The sequence below is a fragment of the Caretta caretta genome, chromosome 5 (assembly GCF_965140235.1).
Source record: "Caretta caretta isolate rCarCar2 chromosome 5, rCarCar1.hap1, whole genome shotgun sequence".
Classification (NCBI taxonomy): domain Eukaryota; kingdom Metazoa; phylum Chordata; order Testudines; family Cheloniidae; genus Caretta; species Caretta caretta.
In genome coordinates, this window is record NC_134210.1 from 25,331,003 (window position 1) to 25,350,945 (window position 19,943).

General features: G+C 40.9%; 1 protein-coding gene across 10 annotated transcripts in view; it reads right to left on the reverse strand.

Annotated features, from left to right (window-relative positions):
* PRLR (prolactin receptor) overlaps positions 1 to 19,943 on the reverse strand; it is a 322,433-nt gene that overhangs the window by 85,518 nt on the left and 216,972 nt on the right. The window contains exons 2-3 of one of the 10 annotated variants that reach the window (XM_048850345.2): positions 13,984 to 14,114; positions 13,317 to 13,446 (exon numbers count right to left, since the gene is read on the reverse strand). The exons of 7 other annotated variants lie outside the window; for them this stretch is intronic. The gene's annotated coding sequence lies outside the window, so the exon portion shown is untranslated. Of the gene's footprint in view, positions 1 to 13,316; positions 13,447 to 13,983; positions 14,115 to 19,943 lie in introns of those variants that run through there. 2 more of the 10 variants (XM_075128428.1, XM_075128422.1) reach the window with 2 other exon arrangements.

A 19,943-nucleotide genomic window follows, 5' to 3' on the forward strand; every position in this document is an offset into this window, starting at 1 on the left:
CCCCCAGCTTTACTGAATTTTGGAAAGACATTCATTTCATTTTGGGATAATACAAATAACACTAATAATATATATGCGTGTAGCACCTTTCATCTAAAGATCACAAAGGGCTTTAGCTTCACAACACCCCCTTGTATTTTTAATTAACCATTGTGATTCCCATTACAGATTGACTCGAACTCAAAATATACCACAAACACAGCAGCTTGATAAAGTCTGCAGATAAAGTTTGCATTTTTATATTGATAGTTCTTAAAAGCAAAACTCTATCAAACTACTATTGGTTATGGCATGGCACTTTGAACTTGAAGCAAGGCCGATTTGGACTCCTTTTCCAGTTCAAATTGTAGTTTGCACAATTCAGATCAACAGCAAATTCTATTAATTTCCACACAACTGTCATTAGTGATGCTGAAACAGATCTACAGTAATTACAAAACACTTAAAAACAGATATGATTTGTGAGACCATTACCCCAATATTGTTTTTTGGTGGGCACTTTGCTCTGCTGTATTTTTACATGGTGTTGATGTATCTGCCAGTAGATATGTATTGTGTTGTAAATAAGGCAGCTTGTCTCAGTGGGCAAGTAGTACTACAGTGATCTTAGCACAGAACGCAAACAATCCTGCTGATTGCTATACTCTCAGGAGCGTGGCCAGTAATGAGGTACTTCACTTGCTGCTATGTTCCCTTGGTTGTCTTGGTAGTGAAAGATTTGTATCTTGCTATCATGATGTGGATTTCAAGTATCATGGACTTAAAAAAAAAAAAAGTATGCATTATTTTGGCTTGTTTTGCTAACATGAGCCCAAATCACAAATTTGGATTTTGTAGCTAATTTCAAGATGCCTTCTTTGCTTCTGAGAATTTATTTCAAACACTAATAAATTTAAAATGGATATCAGCTGATTCACTTGGCTATGAGGACTGTGGGGAAATGGCATACTATTTTAATCTTTTCCACAGCAGGCTATGCATGTGTCCCCCAACAAAACTGTGATTACATACACACAAAAAAGTTGGCACAAAAAGGAATTCTGCTAAAACAAAACCTACCCGTGTCTAAAACATAGAAGAAATTGTTCAAGAACATTTCATGCTAGTGGAAACATTACTTATATAAAGCTGACCAGGTTAGAGATAGATGAGCTCAGTGCAACTTTCCATTGTTGATGATGAAAGGGAGCCAGACATTTTGTCAATAGGTTTTCCCCTGGGCTTTGATCTATACTTTTGTTCAGCATTGCCTCTTTCCCGTATATTCCTGGTGCTACTACACACACCTCCTCTTTCCAACACCACCACTTTCACCTGCATGGCTCAGGCTTTGAGACAAGTGCTGCACAATCCCTATTGCTAGGGAATTTTTTTTTTCCTGAGTAGCACTAATATGTAGCTAAACATCAGGGGGTGCTGGAGAACTGCTGACTGACCTTCCTCCTATACTTATATATACTATATATCCTATACTTCCTCCTATATTTATGCCATATTTATTCAGTTTTAATACTTTTGAAGTGAATGAAGTTACACCAGGGATTGATTTGGCCCATTGTTTATTCAGTGTTCTCAGTCTCTAGCATCTGGAGACTGAAGATGCTGTGGCTCAATCTGGGGGCACAGAATGCCAGGCTACTTGCTAAGGGAATGAATCTGAAGCTACTCCCCCAAAATGGGACTCAGCTGAGGTTCTTCAGGCACAGAGTTAGCAGAATAAAGCCATTACTAAGCAGAAAACACTGGGAGTTTGAGATTCTGCTCTCTTTCCCACCATGCTCAATTTTCACCGTGCAACTCTCAGCTTCGTATAGGAAAATTCTCCCAGCGTACATCCAGTGATTCATGTTGATGATTATGGATTTGCTTATGTGGGAGCAAAATGCCAATTTCGCCCTGCAAACAGTACAGTATTTGAGATTACAGAAAATAAGTGGCTTATGTGAAAGTAGAATGAATTATATTGAAATTATAATTCATTAAAGAAATGCTGCTTGAAAGGTTTGTTGAAATATAGTTGTCAGGAAGCGAAACATTAAAGAGTGTGAGACAATGGGTCCTCAAACTAATTAACTTAGAGCTCCTACTGAGCTAGGAGACTGGTAAACGTTAGTATGCAAATAAGATATGTATGTATATTTGTCAGTTTCTGCTTCCTTTTGTCTCCTATGTTAAATTGGCTTTGGCTTATCTGTATAAATAAGTTAGCTTGAGCTTTTGCAGGGGGCTCACATATATCCGGGTGCATTGGCAAAGCACTTTGCTAATAAACAGAGTGGTCTGACAAATTCAGTGAGTCTTGAATCTGACTTTAATGCTAACGAAAAACAGAAAACCAAGCATACTTTCATTTTGACCTAAAAGTTTTCCTTGCTCACAAAGAACTTAACATTGTTGTTAAAAAATGTTGTTTTTAAATATATCTGAGCTTTGCACTTTGATGCAGCCCTGAAATTGGTTCAGGGAGATTCTAATGGGACAATGCAATAGAGTTGCACTGTGGCCCTTAATCATTGAGTTTATTTGCAGATAAAAATGTCCATCTCTTTCTATCTGTGAACGTATAACAGAAAGAAGAAACAAACAAACAAAAAAGAGCAACAGGTATTTGTTTTTTTGGCTTAGTCTTGATAGATGAACTGGCAGGAGACTGAGGTGGGCCAAAATCTCAATGCAGTTTTAAACAAACCTCCTCTAAATTTTACCTGTTCTTTACTGATATCTGGAGTTCAGCTAAATGCAGAGACTATCCATACAGTCCTGTACATGAAATAATATGTTGTACTTATATAGTACTTCTTATTTGAAGATCTCATAAGGTAGGTACTGTTATCCCAATTTTACACAAAGGCACAGGATTGTCAAGTAACTTAACCAGGCTCTCACAATGGGACAGAAGCAGAGTTGGGAATAGAACCCACGTCTCCCCACTCCTAAGTGGCAAATGCTAGGCAACACTTCTTCTTCCATGCAAATGTATAGGAAGCAACCAACTAGCCTCATTGTTTTGGAATAAATATTTACTATAATACAATTTTTTTCCATGCATTATATAAAGTCAGAATTTATTGCGTTCGTATGTCAGATGCATATTAATTAAGAATTGAAATAAATCTGGATGAATGAATATTAAATACAACTCAGCCTTTCACAGCTAAATACAAGGTCAAACAGTTTAGCATAAGTAGTTAGCACATATTCTAAGGGACTGTGATGCTGTATGATTGAATATGACCATTTAGGTCATTGGTATGAGTACTGTTTTACAATTGTAACAAAGCTTGTACAAAGTGTATCACGTAAGTGTCAATGGAAAAGTTACAGTCTATCAAATATGATTATCCTGGTTAAATCCATGTATCATCTTGGCATCTAAAGTTATGAATATTGGCTATGTACTAGTATCTGACACACATGTTGTATTCCTGGGTGGCAGCTGGGGCCAGGGTCAGGGGCGGAGCTGGGTGGCACTCCTTCCCTGCCCCCTGCGGGGGCTGGCCCGGGCCCCAGCAACACCCTCCAAATGGTCATCCACGCCCCCTAAGGGGGAGCACCCCACAGTTTGGGGACCTCTGGTCTAATGCTCATATGGTTGCTGTTTTTCTGTTACATATGTTTACACAGTTATTGAAAGAACTATTCCTGAATTTGAGTTTTCATCCAGCTGTGTGCTTGACTATAAAACGCTTTATCTTTATGCCCTAGCTACATGTAAACATTGCTTATTTAAAATATAAACTGACTACTGACCACAGATATTGCCCTGTTAATAATGTACAGAGCCTGGGGATGAAGCACTCAGAATTATGCATGCTACCATTGTGAAGTACATTTACAAGAGACTCTGGAGCCAGTGCTAACATAGCAAAATAAATTGATTACTATAACTTTATTTAACAAAGCACTGAAGCTTACTTCTTGCTGCTCACACACAATCCTCTTAAACTATAAAAAGTCCAGCATCTGCCTATGCTAATTTAAAGAGACAAAGTGGGTGAGGAAATATCTTTTATTGGACCAACTTCAACTACCTTTTCTCTCTAATATCCTTGGACCAATACAGCCACAACGACACTGCATACATTAATTTAAAATGTTCAGTGAAGCAGGCAAGACCTCTCTAACACACAAATAAAATATGCCAGAAAGGGAGGAAGCTATTGGATTCCATTTGCTTTCTTGGCTATTATATTTAATGGGTTCTTGGCTATTATATTTAATGGGGGAGGGAAAGAAATATTGCTACCTAATGCACAGGGCTGAAAAGCATATAACTGAAAGAATATTGTGTAATTGAAGTAGTCATTTAATTTTAAAAATTTCAGAATATTTCCTTTCAGTTGTATGGTTCAGTCAGTGATCTCTGGTATAAAAGCACTTACTCTTCTAGATAAATCTATCCACCTTCCAACAAGCCAATAAGTAACATTTACATTTAAAGGAACACCATCAACTCTGAATCTAGTAAATTAAGGAGAAAAGAAAAAAGTTTCAGCTACGCTTGCCCTTGAGCACCCCATCAATTTTTGTGGTCTTAGAGACACATTTTCCTATTTTGAAAATGTTTTTGTCTCTTCTTTTGCAGTGTGCAAGATCCAGACAAACAACAGCTGAAACTGACAGGTGAAGTGGGGACAGTGGTGAAAGTGATCAAATAGTGGAACTGAGTCAACAGGCATTGGGTACTTACTCCCTTAGGGTACTTTGAAAATCCTAATCAGTGTCCTTTTGTCAGTGACTGGGACATGGGCAGTTGTACCTAGAGGTCAAAGCCAGAGTCAGTAGCTGGGAATCAAGACCCAGGGTCAGAACCAGAGTCAGAAGCCAGATGCTAGAGCCCAGGCTCAGAGCCAAAGTCACAAGTCAGGAACAGCAGCCAAGGGTCAAAGTTAGGGTTACCTGGACCAAGGCAAGAGCAAGGCTGGGACCAGGCAGGAGAATGGCTGGAGCAGGAGCCACCCCAGCTGTGGGTAAATACTTTGAGTAGCCATTGAACTGCTGGGCTTATGAACTGGTATTCTGACTCTTCCAATCAATCACACCGCCTACTACAGGCCACCTGAGCTTGTTAGGTTGCTCAGAGACTGGCTCTGCTGTAGGCCCTAATTCCTGATACGTTTTACCTTTCTTCTTATTATTTTTAGCATTTTCTGTCACCCAAGTATTAAACAGGGCCTTTCTGATATAAAATATGCAATTAAGCTTCAATAACAACAACATTTAAATCTTATATAGCGCTATTTGCTTTCAAAGAGCTTTTCAAGCTAACAGAGGAATCATCACAGCTAGAGCTGGGTGAAATTTTTTGACCCAAATTTTTTTTGGTGAAAACTGTAGTTTTGGAGTCATCAAATCACTTCATGATTTCATGTAGATTTTGCCAAATAGTTTGTTCTGGGAAAAACTCTTAAAAATCCCCCCACAAAACCCAGAATGTTTTGTTTTAACATTTTATAAAGAAAACCATTTTTCAGTTCAAAAATTTTGTTTTGAAATTCTTTAATTTTATGTTTAAAAGCTCAGCAATGTTTAAAAATGCTCAAAACCAAAATGAAATGTTTTCTTAAAAATCTTTTGAATATAAATTTTTGAATCAACAAAATTTTTGAAAAAATTATTTTTTTTGGTCCACGTGAAACAATTTTTCAATCTTTTTGAAATTGCCAGCAAATGGAAAAATTCTTCATTTGCCCAGCTTTACCCAAAGCACTCTTGGAAAGTACATAGTATTCCATAGAGAAGGGCCCTCACAAAGTTCAGATCCAGAGCCAAATTTCCCTAAAGTTTGGTAGCTTTTAGATTTAGGGTTTTCGTTCAATCCATTATATTACAAGGTAGGCACAGGCTGAAAGTTCCTACCTTCAAATTCAGGGGACAAAGAATGGGTGTTCATTTCTGGGAGGTAGGTCAGGACAATGCCTAATTATAATTCGTATTTCATAGGCTGGAAAATGAAAGCAGAGTGGTTAAGTGACTAGCCCAAAGTCATCAGGCAGTAGTTGTGAGGACCAGAATTAGGAGTGCCTTGATGCCAGTCCTGATATCAGACACTGGCTAGGGAGAGGTTTCTGGAGATTGCCTTCTTTACTGGGATAGGACAATATGCTCCCACAGCTTATGCACACAGAATGACCAGAAGGATAGTACTTTTGCACAAATCCATTCTCAAAAGCCCAGCTGCTAGCTATAATTTTCTACTTGGTATTATGCCATAGCAGATCTCGATAGAAATTCATAAACACCAGAAATAGAGGTATGCTCTATGGGGATCTGGGAGGAGTCAGAGAGAAGCCACATTAGACTTGTAGAATCACAGGACTGGAAGGAACCTCGAGAAGTATTCTAGTCCAGTCCCCTGGACTCAAATCAGGACTAAGTATTATCTAGACCATTCCTGACAGGTATTTGTCTAACCTGCTCTTAAAAATCTCCAATGACAGAGATTCCACAACCTCCCTAGGCAATTCATTGCAGTGCTTAACCAACCTGACAGTTAGGAAGTTTTTCCTAATGTCCAACCTAAATGGCCCTGGTGCAATTTAAGCCCATTGCTACTTGGCCTATCCTCAGAGGTTAAGGAGAACACATCTTCTCACTCCTCCTTGTAATAACCTTTTATGTACTTGAAAACTGTTATCATGTCCCCTCTCAGTCTTCTCTTTTCTAGACTAAACAAACCCAGTTTTTTCAATCTTCCCTCATAGGTCATGTTTTCTAGACCTTTAATCATTTTGTTGACAAACCCATGCTGATTGTTACTTATCACCTTATCTTCTAGGTTTCAGAGTAACAGCTGTGTTAGTCTGTATTTGCAAAAAGAAAAGGAGTACTTGTGGCACCTTAGAGACTAACCAATTTATTTGAGCATAAACTTTCGTGAGCTACAGCTCACTTCATCGGATGCATACTGTGGAAACTGCAGAAGACATTATATACACAGAGACCATGAAACAATACCTCCTCCCACCCCACTCTCCTGCTGGTAATAGCTTATCTAAAGTGATCACTCTCCTTACACTGTGTATGATAATCAAGGTGGGCCATTTCCAGCACAAATCCAGGTTTTTTCACCCTCCGCCCCCGCACACACAAACTCACTCTCCTGCTGGTAATAGCTTATCCAAAGTGACCACTCTCCTTACAATGTGTATGAAAATCAAGTTGGGCCATTTCCAGCATAAATCCAGGTTTTCTCACCCCCTCACCCTCCAAAACACACACACACAAACTCACTCTCCTGCTGGTAATAGCTCATCCAAAGTGACCACTCTCCCTACAATGTGCATGATAATCAAGGTGGGCCATTTCCAGCATAAATCCAGGTTTTCTCACGCCCTCACCCTCCAAAACACACACACACAAACTCACTCTCCTGCTGGCAATAGCTCATCCAAACTGACCACTCTCCTTACAATGTGTATGATAATCAAGGTGGGCCATTTCCAGCATAAATCCAAGTTTAACCAGAACGTCTGTGGGGGGGGGGGGGGGTAGGAAAAAACAAGGGGAAATAGGCTACCTTGCATACTTGCGCTATATTGATGACATCTTCATCATCTGGACCCATGGAAAAGAAGCCCTTGAGGAATTCCACCATGATTTCAACAATTTCCATCCCACCATCAACCTCAGCCTGGTCCAGTCCACACAAGAGATCCACTTCCTGGGCACTACAGTGCTAATAAACAATGGTCACATAAACACCACTCTATATCGGAAACCTACTGATCGCTATTCCTACTTACATGCCTCCAGCCTTCACCCTGACCACACCACACGATCCATCGTCTACAGCCAAGCTCTGCGAAACAACAGCATTTGCTCCAACCCCTCAGACAGAGACAAACACCTACAAGATCTCTATCAAGCATTCTTACAACTACAATACCCACCTGCGGAAGTGAAGAAACAGATTGATAGAGCCAGAAGAGTTCCCAGAAGTCACCTACTACAGGACAGGCCTAACAAAGAAAATAACAGAACGCCACTAGCCATCACCTTCAGCCCCCAACTAAAACCCCTCCAACGCATTATTAAGGATCTACCACCTATCCTGAAGGATGACCCAACACTCTCACAAATCTTGGGAGACAGGCCAGTCCTTGCCTACAGACAGCCCCCCAACCTGAAGCAAATACTCACCAACAACCACATACCACACAACAGAACCACTAACCCAGGAACCTATCCTTGCAACAGAGCCCGTTGCCAACTGTGCCCACATATCTATTCAGGGGACACCATCACAGGGCCTAATAACATCAGCCACACTATCAGAGGCTCGTTCAACTGCACATCCACCAATGTGATATATGCCATCATGTGCCAGCAATGCCCCTCTGCCATGTATATTGGTCAAACTGGACAGTCTCTACATAAAAGAATAAATGGACACAAATCAGATGTCAAGAATTATAACATTCATAAACCAGTCGGAGAACACTTCAATCTCTCTGGTCACGCAATCACAGACATGAAGGTCGCTATCTTACAACAAAAAAACTTCAAATCCAGACTCCAGCGAGAAACTGCTGAATTGGAATTCATTTGCAAATTGGATACTATTAATTTAGACTTAAATAGAGACTGGAGTGGCTAAGTCATTATGCAAGGTAGCCTATTTCCCCTTGTTTTTTCCTACCCCTCCCCCCCTCCAGACGTTCTGGTTAAACTTGGATTTATGCTGGAAATGGCCCACCTTGATTATCATACACATTGTAAGGAGAGTGATCACTTTAGATAAGCTATTGCCTGCAGGAGAGTGGGGTGGGAGGAGGTATTGTTTCATGGTCTCTGTGTATATAATGTCTTCTGCAGTTTCCACAGTATGCATCCGATGAAGTGAGCTGTAGCTCACGAAAGTTTATGCTCAAATAAATTGGTTAGTCTCTAAGGTGCCACAAGTACTCTTTTTCTTATCTTCTAGGTGTCTGCAAACTGATTGCTTCATTATTTTCTCTGTTATCTTTCCAGGTACTGAAGTGAAGCTGACTGGTCTGTAATTCCCCAACTTGTCCTTATTCCCCTTTTTAGGTTTGGCACTATATTTGCCCTTTTCCAGTCTTCTGGAATGTCTCCTGTTTTCCATGACTTTTCAAAGATAATTGCTAATGGCTCAGATATCTCCTCAGTCAGCTCCTTGAGTATTCTAGAATGTATTTAATCAGGCCCTGGTGACTTGAAGACATCTAACTTGTCCAAGTAATTGTTAACCAGTTCTTTCCCTAGTTTAGCCTCTGATCCTACCTCATGTTCGCTGGCATTCATTAAGTTACATGTCCAATTGCTACTAAACTTTTTGGTGAAAACTGAAACAAAAAAAGTCATTTAGCATTTCTGTCATTTCCACAATTTCTGTTGTTGTTCCATCCCACCCACGGACCTACCCTGTCCTTGGCCTTCCTCTTGCTTCTAAATGTATTCATAGAATGTTTTCTTGTTAATATGTATAGTGCCTTAGTACAAAATATAACTTAGTACTCCCTGTGTTCTTAAGCAGTAGCTTACTATCAGCACCTATTAGTTTAATGTCGACACTCCTTGGTCATGCATTAAACAAATATATCACTGGATTGCTAAGAATAGAGGAGTCATATTGAAATAATGATAGTGTGTTGGTTTGATCTCATATTTCTTGGCTTACAACTCTTACAAGCATTTATTAAACAGACAGTTCCCCATCCCAAATTGCTTAATAGCTAAAATCTAGACAGAAGAAAGACAACAGGTGGATACAACAGACAAATAAGAACACAAGGAAACAATGAGATAACGATCAGTGTGATAAGCAGTAGTCCTAGTATACCAGCTGTTGAGCTTTTTTATTGAAATCACAACAGAGGAATGTTTTAAGGAGGGATTTAACAAAGAATAATGAGGTGCCTTTTCAGTTATTTATGGAGAGCTCCTCTCATGCAGGAGCTGCAGCATGGGAACAAGTGTGAAGGTGCTTTCTGGAAATTTTTGCAAAAATGGGAACCAGACTGGTATTGTTGGTGGAGCAGAGACAGGAGTTAACAAATATACCACTGACTTACCCTACTAGCATAGTGAGCCTAAAGATTCCTGCCTCAAATTCCTTGTGTTTTAATGGATTTTCTTGGGGCTTGCTCATTTTTACAAGATTCACCCCACAATTATTATGTCTCAGAAGTGGCAACTGAAATGACTGTATTCCCAATACTTTTTCCCCCAAGACACATGCGCTTGATGGAAATTAAATTTAGTTCTTGCTGTTAAAATTCAGTATTTGGAGTCTCATCATAACCTTGCTTTTTGGGTCCAATTCCATTGCAATGGAATTTTTTTTATAGTTTTTAATCAAATGATTTGTGATGCTATTTTACTTATTTAACGTTGAAATACATTCTACCCCCCCTAAAAGCAAAGTCCAGCTCCTACTCCAAAGTAATTAATAAGTAATAAAATAAATACATTAACAACTATTTGGTTTGTTTTTCTTATTTTATGAACAAAAGACTCATTCAGATACCAGGAGAAGTTTATTAATGCAACACAAATTATTCTTTTTGTTCATACTGCTCTTATATTTCATTTATTTCCTTACTTTCATGTAGCTTTTGTTCCAGCGTCTTAGGACCATGCTCAGCACAGCTCAGGAAAATGGATGAGGGGTGTAAATGGGGCTTTAAATCACCATTAAACCTTGTAGACCCTTGGGTTCCTGGGCCAGCCCCACAGTCCAATTTAGAGACAAAGGAGCCACAACCACACCAAAACACTACACTAAACATATACTTCTCCCCTGGGGAGAGGATGAGAGAAAGAACAAATCACATATGACAGATGTTGGTCACATCACTTAATTCACTACTGGAAGGCACTCAGATTCTATAGTGATGAAGACAGTACACGAACCTGGATAGGATAAGATAGGCCTCCTGGGCATTCCTTTGAGTAAGGGGAATACTCCACTGGTGAGTTAAAATAGCTTTAGGGAAGCTTTGTTTCACTGGTGCAAGCTATTGCATCAAAGAGTCTTGGTCCTGATGTTTATTTACAAATATAAAGGAAACAATACAGGCCTATTGTTCAATAGCAGCTCGTGGGGACTATATGTGGTTATTGATGTGAGCAATAACAGTTTTGTGTGCTGGCATAGGGCGAAAAAACAGTTAATGAGGCCTTTGATGACAAGACTACTATTTCTAGCATATGGACCACAGATATACAGCCTGTGGTCTATATGGTTAATTTTTTTAAACTAAAAAAAAAGTGCCAGACTCCCAGATGCAGCCCCCCTGCATTCTCCCAGGACCAAATACAACAAACAAACAAGATATCTCAAAAACAATCAAGTAGACAAAACCCATAACAATTTTTTTTTGTGGGAAAGGGAGAGTATGATCAATAAAAGATCCCTTCGTAATCCTCTCACACAACAGATTTTAATATTTGAGATTTAGCACAGGCAAATGGATGACTAAATGTAAAAGTAAGGGTATTATTGGTATTTCTCATTTTTACAGCACTTTAATGCTCAAACAATGCTTTGAACATATAACTAATTTATTCTCACAATGGCCTTAGGGGATAAGTGGGAAAGTATTATTATCCCCATTGTACTGATAGGGAAGCTGAGGTGCTTAATTGGTCTCTGTAAGCCTGTGGTCCCATTGCTGTTCCCATTTTCCCTCCCTCAACTCTTCCATTGTATGCTAAAAACACCCATTGCATATTGTCTTAATCCAGATTGCAAACACTTAGTACATCTCTCAGCTGTTGTACTATATGTCTGTGCAGCCCCTGTAACAAAGGGGCCAGATCCTCACAGTGTCCTTCAGATGCAAATGTAATACAAACAGCAACTATTACAACCAGCAGCAGCACCAACACCACGGCACAAGGAGGGCCAGGCTTCTCCCCTTGCCATCCGCTACACTCTGCGGCACTTGCCATATGTGTTCCTTCTCTCTCTGTGTGTCCTTTTTGAGGCTCATTACTGCAATTTATCGAGCGTCTCTGGAGTGAGTTATGTTTGGGCTAAGTGAAGAGACTGTAAGACTAAAATACACATTATCTTGTTTCCTCAGAGTTCCAGACAAGACTGTAAATGTAATTTGGATTAGAGATAAGCAAACATTAAAAACATCTGTTACTCCTCTCTCATAAGTAGCAGGCACTAAAATAGCTGTGGTACACAGTGATAAATAACTAAAATGCAGTTACCTTTAAGCTAGAATTGTAAAAAAACAAAAAACATTGTTTATTTCAAAATACACCAAATCTGCTCTGTTAGCCCTGTCAACTCCATTGACAGGCATACCTGAGAATAGCCTTTGGCGTGTGGACTGGAATTTTTCGTGGGAGTTAGTCAGCTTAATGTAAGAGATACAAGTGCAAGAAGAATCACTGGAGCCGTAACTCTCAAAAGTCTCAATATTGTCTGTATAACACCAGAAAGCATCACCTACCCATTGATACACTAACAAATACTAAAGGTAGGTAAATCTTCATATCCTTTATGAAAACTGTATTATGAGACTATTGGATTATTCTGTTAACCCTTCCCTAACCACTGGTAAGACTTCACAGAGCGCACTGGCTCTAATCCCCCCCTCCTCAGACTTCACATCTCAGTTCATCTCCTTGCCCAGCCAAACCCAGTACCCCCACTCCAACTCCCAGTCTAAGTTTACCTCTCCCGCACTTCCCCTGCCAGATTGAACTCCCAGTTTCTATTTTCTTTCCCTCCCCTCCCCTCGCAGACTCCTTGTTTCCACTGAATCAACCCACCCCTCCCATAGGTTTGGCTGTTGTCCCGTCTGTACTGGAATCAGGCAGACTCCACCCCCACACTGCCAGGGCCCAGCAGGTGGTCATTGAGAGTACAGGAGAAATAAGCTTTTTGTTCTCAGTTCAGGTGCCTGGGCCCAGCACAGCCTACAGCAGAGGTCCCCAAACTATGGGGTGCGCCTCTCTAGGGGGGCATAGAGGAACATTCAGAGGGCACAGCTGGGGCCCAGGCTGGCCCCCATAGGTTCCAGCCAGATGTGCAAAATGATCTGTGGAAAAGAAAACTACTATAAATTCAAATTAATTTTCTTCAGTAGCTTTTTCTCTACTGCTATAATCTAATCCCCATTTATTTTACTGCAGAGAATAGTTGTCTTTCTCCAGTACTGCTATACCAGTGCTATAAACGACTTCAGACTTACATTTTCTATCCCATTTTTAAAAAAATATCCAAACCTACAAAACCATATTTACAGGTAATCTTGTGTAATGAAAACATATATTACTAATAAGGCCTGATAATCAGCAATATGGAACTGCAGGCTCAAAGAGGAGAATACCTTTCTTCCCAAAAGGTCCAGTCTCTGAGTTCTTGTCAGCTGAGATGGTCTTAGGATGTTGTGACCTTGCTGTGTCTGTAGCTGCCTGCACCACCAGTGAGTTGGGTGCTGGATGGAGTGATTGCTTTGCCTGGAGACAAGGATGAGACAGATCCCAGTCAGTACTGTCGGCACCTGTGGATCTGTATCAGTTTCCTCCTCCTCATACTCAGATGGAACCAGCAGATGGAAGTGGGAGAAGTCTCGTAGGATTTGTGGACGGACCCAGGATATCTGCCATATGCGTCCCACAGACCCCAGTAGGCCTATTATCGGGGTTGACTGGTTGAGGTGGACCCCATGGCACTGGGTACCGGCAGTCCCTGGAAAGTCATATCTGGTTTGGATCTCCCAGTCCCTGTCAGAACTCATCTCTCTGTGAGGAGATAAAGGACCAGCCAGAGCATCAGACTCGTCCAAGTTGGAAACATGCTCTCGCTCCACTGGTGGGGTCGAGGCAGAGAAGTTTCCTGTGTTACTGAAGTAGTTTCGTCCTCAGCAATGTCCCTCAGAAGGACTGGGCCAGAGAGGAGAGGGGACTGAGAGTAAGGGATAAAGATATAATTCAGAGAGATGTAAGTGTCAAATAGGTCCTGGTGGTCAGGGCATTCTGGTGGTTGGGACTGACCTTTCTGATGTATCCCAAGACATTGTGAGCAGCTGGTCCTTCAATGGATTGGCTGCTACTACCAAAGAATACGGTCCAACATTCTTAGATGGAGCCAGTGGATGCCAATTTTGATATTTAGGAGTTGGAGCCTGCAATGGAACCGACAGATCCTCATTCTTTTGCGCTTTATCCTTCTGTATGGAGGGGTCTTGTGCAGTCCTGAGCTCTTGGGACCTACACCAAAAGGTCCACCTGCCCTGTATGTGGAGGGATCTCTTCTTGTAGGAACAGACCTGATGGGGATCTGTCCTTGTAACCCTGAGAGTGCCCCTAACTCTGTGGATGAGTCTTTGGGCTTAGCAGTGCTAGGCTTTACTCCCAACCTTGTACTCGGTAAGGTGCTGCTTGTCAGTTGGACAGTCTACGGGGCTGTCAAGGTTCCTTCCCCACTCTGAACTCTAGGGTACAGATGTGGGGACCTGCATGAAAAACCCCCTAAGCTTATTCTTACCAGCTTAGGTTAAAAACTTCCTCAAGGTACAAACTTTGCCTTGTCCTTGAACCCTATGGTGCCACCACAAAGCATATTAAACAAAGAACAGGGAAAGAGCCCATTTGGAGACATCTTCCCCCCAAAATGTCCCCCCAAGCCCTACACCCCCTTTCCTGGGGAAGGCTTGATAAAAATCCTCACCAATTTGCACAGGTGAACACAGACCCAAACGCTTGGATTTTAAGAACAATGAAAAAGCAATCAGGATCTTAAAAGAAGAATTTTAATTAAACAAAAAGTAAAAGAATCAGCTCTGTAAGATCAGGATGGTAAATACCTTACAGGGTAATCAGATTCAAAACACAGAGAATCCCTCTAGGCAAAACCTTAAGATTACAAAAAGACACAAAAACAGGAATCTACATTCCATTCAGCACATCTTATTTTCTCAGCCATTTAAAGGAGTCAGAATCTAATGCATATCTAGCTAGATTGCTTACTAAGTTCTAAGACTCCATTCCTATTCTGCCCCCGGCAAAATCATCACACAGACAGAGAGAGCCTTTGTTTCTCCCTTCCCCCCCCTCCAGCTTTTGAAAGTATCTTGTCTCCTCATTGCTCATTTTGGTCAGGTGCCAGCAAGGTTATCCTAGCTTCTTAACCCTTTACAGGTGAAAGGGTTTTTCCTCTGGCCAGGAGGGATTTTAAAGATGTTTACCCTTCCCTTTATATTTATGACAGAGGGCATGGGAGTCTCTCTGGCCTAGATCAGAATGAGGTCTCAGTCTTCTCCATAAGGTGCTTCCCCAACTGAAGCTCATGAGCTTTGTATGTTTGCAGGGGAAATGAGTGACAGATGCTGCATATTGCAGAGATATTCATCTCACCCAAACAGTAGAGGCAGCGTTTATGGTCATTGCTCATGGAGAAGGAGCAAGGGTAAGAGATGCAATTCTTGATCATAGTCCCAGACCATGGACAGGTACTCCCCAGCAAGGGGAAAAACAAACTGTACTAACTATTCTATAAAAACTCTAACTATACTAATATAGGTTTCAGAGTAACAGCCGTGTTAGTCTGTATTCGCAAAAAGAAAAGGAGTACTTGTGGCACCTTAGAGACTAACCAATTTATTTGAACATCTAAAGTGATCACTCTCCTTACAATGTTTATGATAATCAAGTTGGGCCATTTCCAGCACAAATCCAGGTTTTCTCACCCCCCCCCCCACACAAACCCATTCTCCTGCTGGATTTGTGATGGAAATGGCCCACCTTGATTATCATACACATTGTAAGGAGAGTGATCACTTTAGATAAGCTATTACCAGCAGGAGAGTGGGGTGGGGGGAGGTATTTTTTCATGCTTTGTGTGTATAAAAAGATCTTCTACACTTTCCACAGTATGCATCCGATGAAGTGAGCTGTAGCTCACAAAAGCTTATGCTCAAATAAATTGGTTAGTCTCTAAGGTGCCACAAGTATTCCTTTTCATTCACAGTATCTATTTACAGGCTATAAAGAAGAAGCTAGAGAGATCTGTGAACACACAATTCTGACTAGGGCCATGCAATAATAAAAAGGAACTGGAGAGGCATTGACCTGTACTCTTATGCTCTCAGTCTGGAGCACCATGAGAACAACTGTGTATGTGTGGGCCAATGGACACCGCTTGTTAAGAATTTCCAGACTCGGGTGCATGACACCATGCATACCCATGTGTAAGGTACCCATTGGGACCACCACTCAAAGAAGAACTGGGACTTACACAAAAGCAGTTAGGTGCCTATCTAGACATTTATTCCTATCAGGATATTCATGTGGAAGATGGATGATGGCTTGGTAAGCTACACCTGCATACAAGCTGTTTTTTAAGATATGTTTTCTCTGTAATGCTTTTGTTCTGAATAAACAGTACTTTGCTTTATGAAAGTTGGCTAATCACTGGTTAACCTTGTTGTTGTCCCGGAGAGAATGGGACTATAGGTGTTGAACTAAAGTCAGACCTGCTGAGATAATCACAGTTATCTGTGATTGCAGGATTCTACAGCCTAAGATCCAGGTCTGGAGGGAGTGAGTTACAGGACTCTGCTCCAAGACAAATGATAGCTAGAGGCCTGAGACCAAAGGGGGGGTTACCCTTGAGGACACCAGAGGTGCAGTTAAATCAGGAACAGTGAGTGCCATCTCCATCCTTGCTACCCACTATATCCACTTTAAACAGGTTGTAGCCCGTGAATGTTAACATTCCAGTCACGTGCATTGCCCCACCAAGTTTCAGTAATGCCAGTTATACTTACTGCAGCACATGCCATTTGTGACAAAAAACATGACCAAGCAGCTGGGGCAGAGTGAGCAAAGGGGAGTGCAAACTGCACATACTCAGAGGGTAACAAAGCTACTCAGCAGTGTTCTGTCTCTCAAAGTCCATCCCCCTCCCCTAAAGATATGTCAAGGTACACTCTATTATACCTCAGACTGATCAATTTGATTACAGAATGTGTTTAACATTATATGTCTAAAATGTATTCAATATCATGCAATTCATTCTGAGGTTTAATTCTGAGGTTTAACGGCTTAGAAGGGCATTTAAAACTGCACATTTGTGTGTTTTTACACTCCCCTATATTTCCCACCCCCACCCGCCTATGGCTGCAGTCTATGGAGTAAGTGCTTTGGGAATGGGGTGATATGCAGAAGAGCACCGGAGGCGTATGCTGTTCCACAGAGGTGTGCTGTCCATGCAAGTTTTAATAGGATATATCCTTGTTCTCTGGCTTCTACCAAGTAGAAATAAGAAATTAATGAAAGATAATACCACTAAATTGCAAACACCTTCCCAATAAATAAGGGTGCTTTAAGTCCAATACTTCACTGAATTAGATTATGTTCCTGGACATATGAAATCAGATGGGGCTTACTATCTCAGACGTACCCTGGCCTTCCAATTTTCTGATGCTCACACTGCAAAGGAGTTTAGCAGAGTTTTTATTCTTAATCCTCAGGCTGCTGCAGTTATGTATGGCACGCTTCAACCACATTCATTTGGCTGGCAAAGTGGAAAAACTGTGTCAGCCCAATCTTTAAATGTAGGCCTTTCTAGATGTGGCTTTGCTAGAAAACCATGTGTTACTGTTATGTACAATTATCTACATCATTTCTGTTGTAAAAAATTTAAAGTTAGCCCTGGACTTAAGCCCACAATCTGTGAAGACTTGAATTTGGAATTTTTCACCCACTGCATGTGTGTGGTGAGGGGCATGTATAGGAGAGCCATATATTTAACCTACATCCTGGGATATTTACATAGTCCTTTCTCAAACAAGCACTCTTATTGGAGGGGCTTGTTTCCAATTAATTACTTCTTATTTATTTCTGGTAATGTTCATAATGTGCTAAGCATTTTGTAGACATAAATGGACCCACTGATCATCCTATAATTGTGTGATGTTACCACAGTAACCCAAAGAAGGGGACAACATGTTACACACACCATTTAGTCATTATATGAACCTTACAGGTTTTATAAACCCATTACACACAGTGCAGGTTTTGGGGAAGGAGACAGGAGGGTTTCTTAAATAATTTTAAAATAGAGTTTTGACCACTATTAAGGTCCAGGGCCATAAATCAAGTACATCTCCAGCAGGAATGGATGTGAGTGGTTTTAAAAAAGTTACCATTGCCCTACTTTTCATCAGTATATGAACTCAACATACAGTAGGATCCAATTGTCAAAAGGCTTCTGATGACATTTCTAGGGCTTGGCAAAAAGCCTAGACTTTTGACTTCAAATTCGAATAAATGAAATATAAATGGCCCACATTATGGGAAGCATAAGTCAATGCACTGATACTGCACAGGGCCTGGCAAAACAACTATGAGCACAGTGGAAGCTATTGAGAGTTATTTTGCTTGGAGGAAAAGTTATGCAAAATGGGTATTATATACTCTGCTCCCATGGGCCTCACTTTATCCTCAAATGTATGCACCCTCGGTGAGAACCATGTCTGTTCATCTTAGAACAAATTTTAGCCCTATGTGTAGCACGCTAGTTGAATAACTCCCTTTAAAGCTAATGGAAGGTGCAAGGATGACACCCTCTCCTCTCCTTGTGTATCTGGCTGAGAGTTCTTGTACTAAAGCTGGGAGAATTACTAGAAAGAGAATTCTGTAAATACTTGCTCAAATTAAAAATTAAGTTTGCTTGGCTGTGTCTTCACATCCTTTTTGTGTTTGCTTTCTACAAATGAATTTACGAGCAGGAATATTCACAGAAACCATACATTTTAAGTACTAGGGAGTATTCACCAAAAATGAATTTATAAAGAAGAATAATCACACTGGCAATTCGATTCTAAGTTTGGCTCTACCCTTCAGAGAACAGAAATAATATGCAATGGATGTGATCAATCAAAACTAACCACCACCACACAAATTATGAATGTCATGGATTTGCAGTGAACTGCTTGCAGACAATCTCCAGCTGAAGAATTACTGGTACTAATCATGTGGTGAATAAATTTTAAACAAATAAATTTGAGAAAACTAAACTTGTAAACAGTTCAAGTACAAGGGGAAAAGAGGCAAAATAAATGATCAGTGTGGGAAAATCTTACTGTTCAGAAATCTAGGGCAAGCAGAAGTACTGTGTGTGCAAGTAGACATGCCAGGTTTCCTGCCCAATGGAAAAAGACAGACAGGAGAGACTGGGTGTACTGAGTAATATCAGCCACAGTAGGACTCAGATGCCAGTCAAAGGGAGGGCAGCTGGAGGAGTTGGGAGGGAATGGAGTAAAGTTACCTAGCTGCTAGCTTAGGGGTTATGGAAAGAGAAGGGTCTGAGCAAAGCAACAGAACTAATCTGCCAATTGGAAGGGCTAGTTCAGAAAGAGGGGGACTGAGCAGAGCAATAGAGATAACTGCCAGCCAGAAGGGAGAGAGATGGGCCTAGTTTATGTCAGTTACCGAAACAGTGCCTTGGATCATGCTACACTAAAAGCCACAGTGTGAAAAATGATACTAGAGGTGACTGCAAAGTCTCTTAGGGAAACATCTAAAAAGGTCCATAGAAAGCTAGTTTTATTACTGTGCTGCTGTGGATCCAATGGCAGGACTGTAGTGGAGAAGAGTCAGTCAGATTTGGGCAGGATGAGAAAGCTTTATACTTCCTTGTCAAAGGTCCTGCAGTAACCACCTCTGACCCCTCCTGGTCTCTTCATGTGCACCTTTCAGGTCTCAGGCCTCTTTCTGTCACCTCCATCTTGCGGTGGAATCACACAATTTCCCCACTCTCAGATCAGGACTTGGGCTGCAGTCCCCTGGTACTAACCATGGGTAGCTCAGCAGGGCTGACTTAGGTTCAGACCCTGCAGTTCTGTTACCTCTGGGAGAAATAATATTGGTAACCAGTGATCAGACAGCTTCCTTAAAGCAAAGTATTATTTATATTATTTATTTAGAAGCAAAAGCTTTTAATGAGTAAA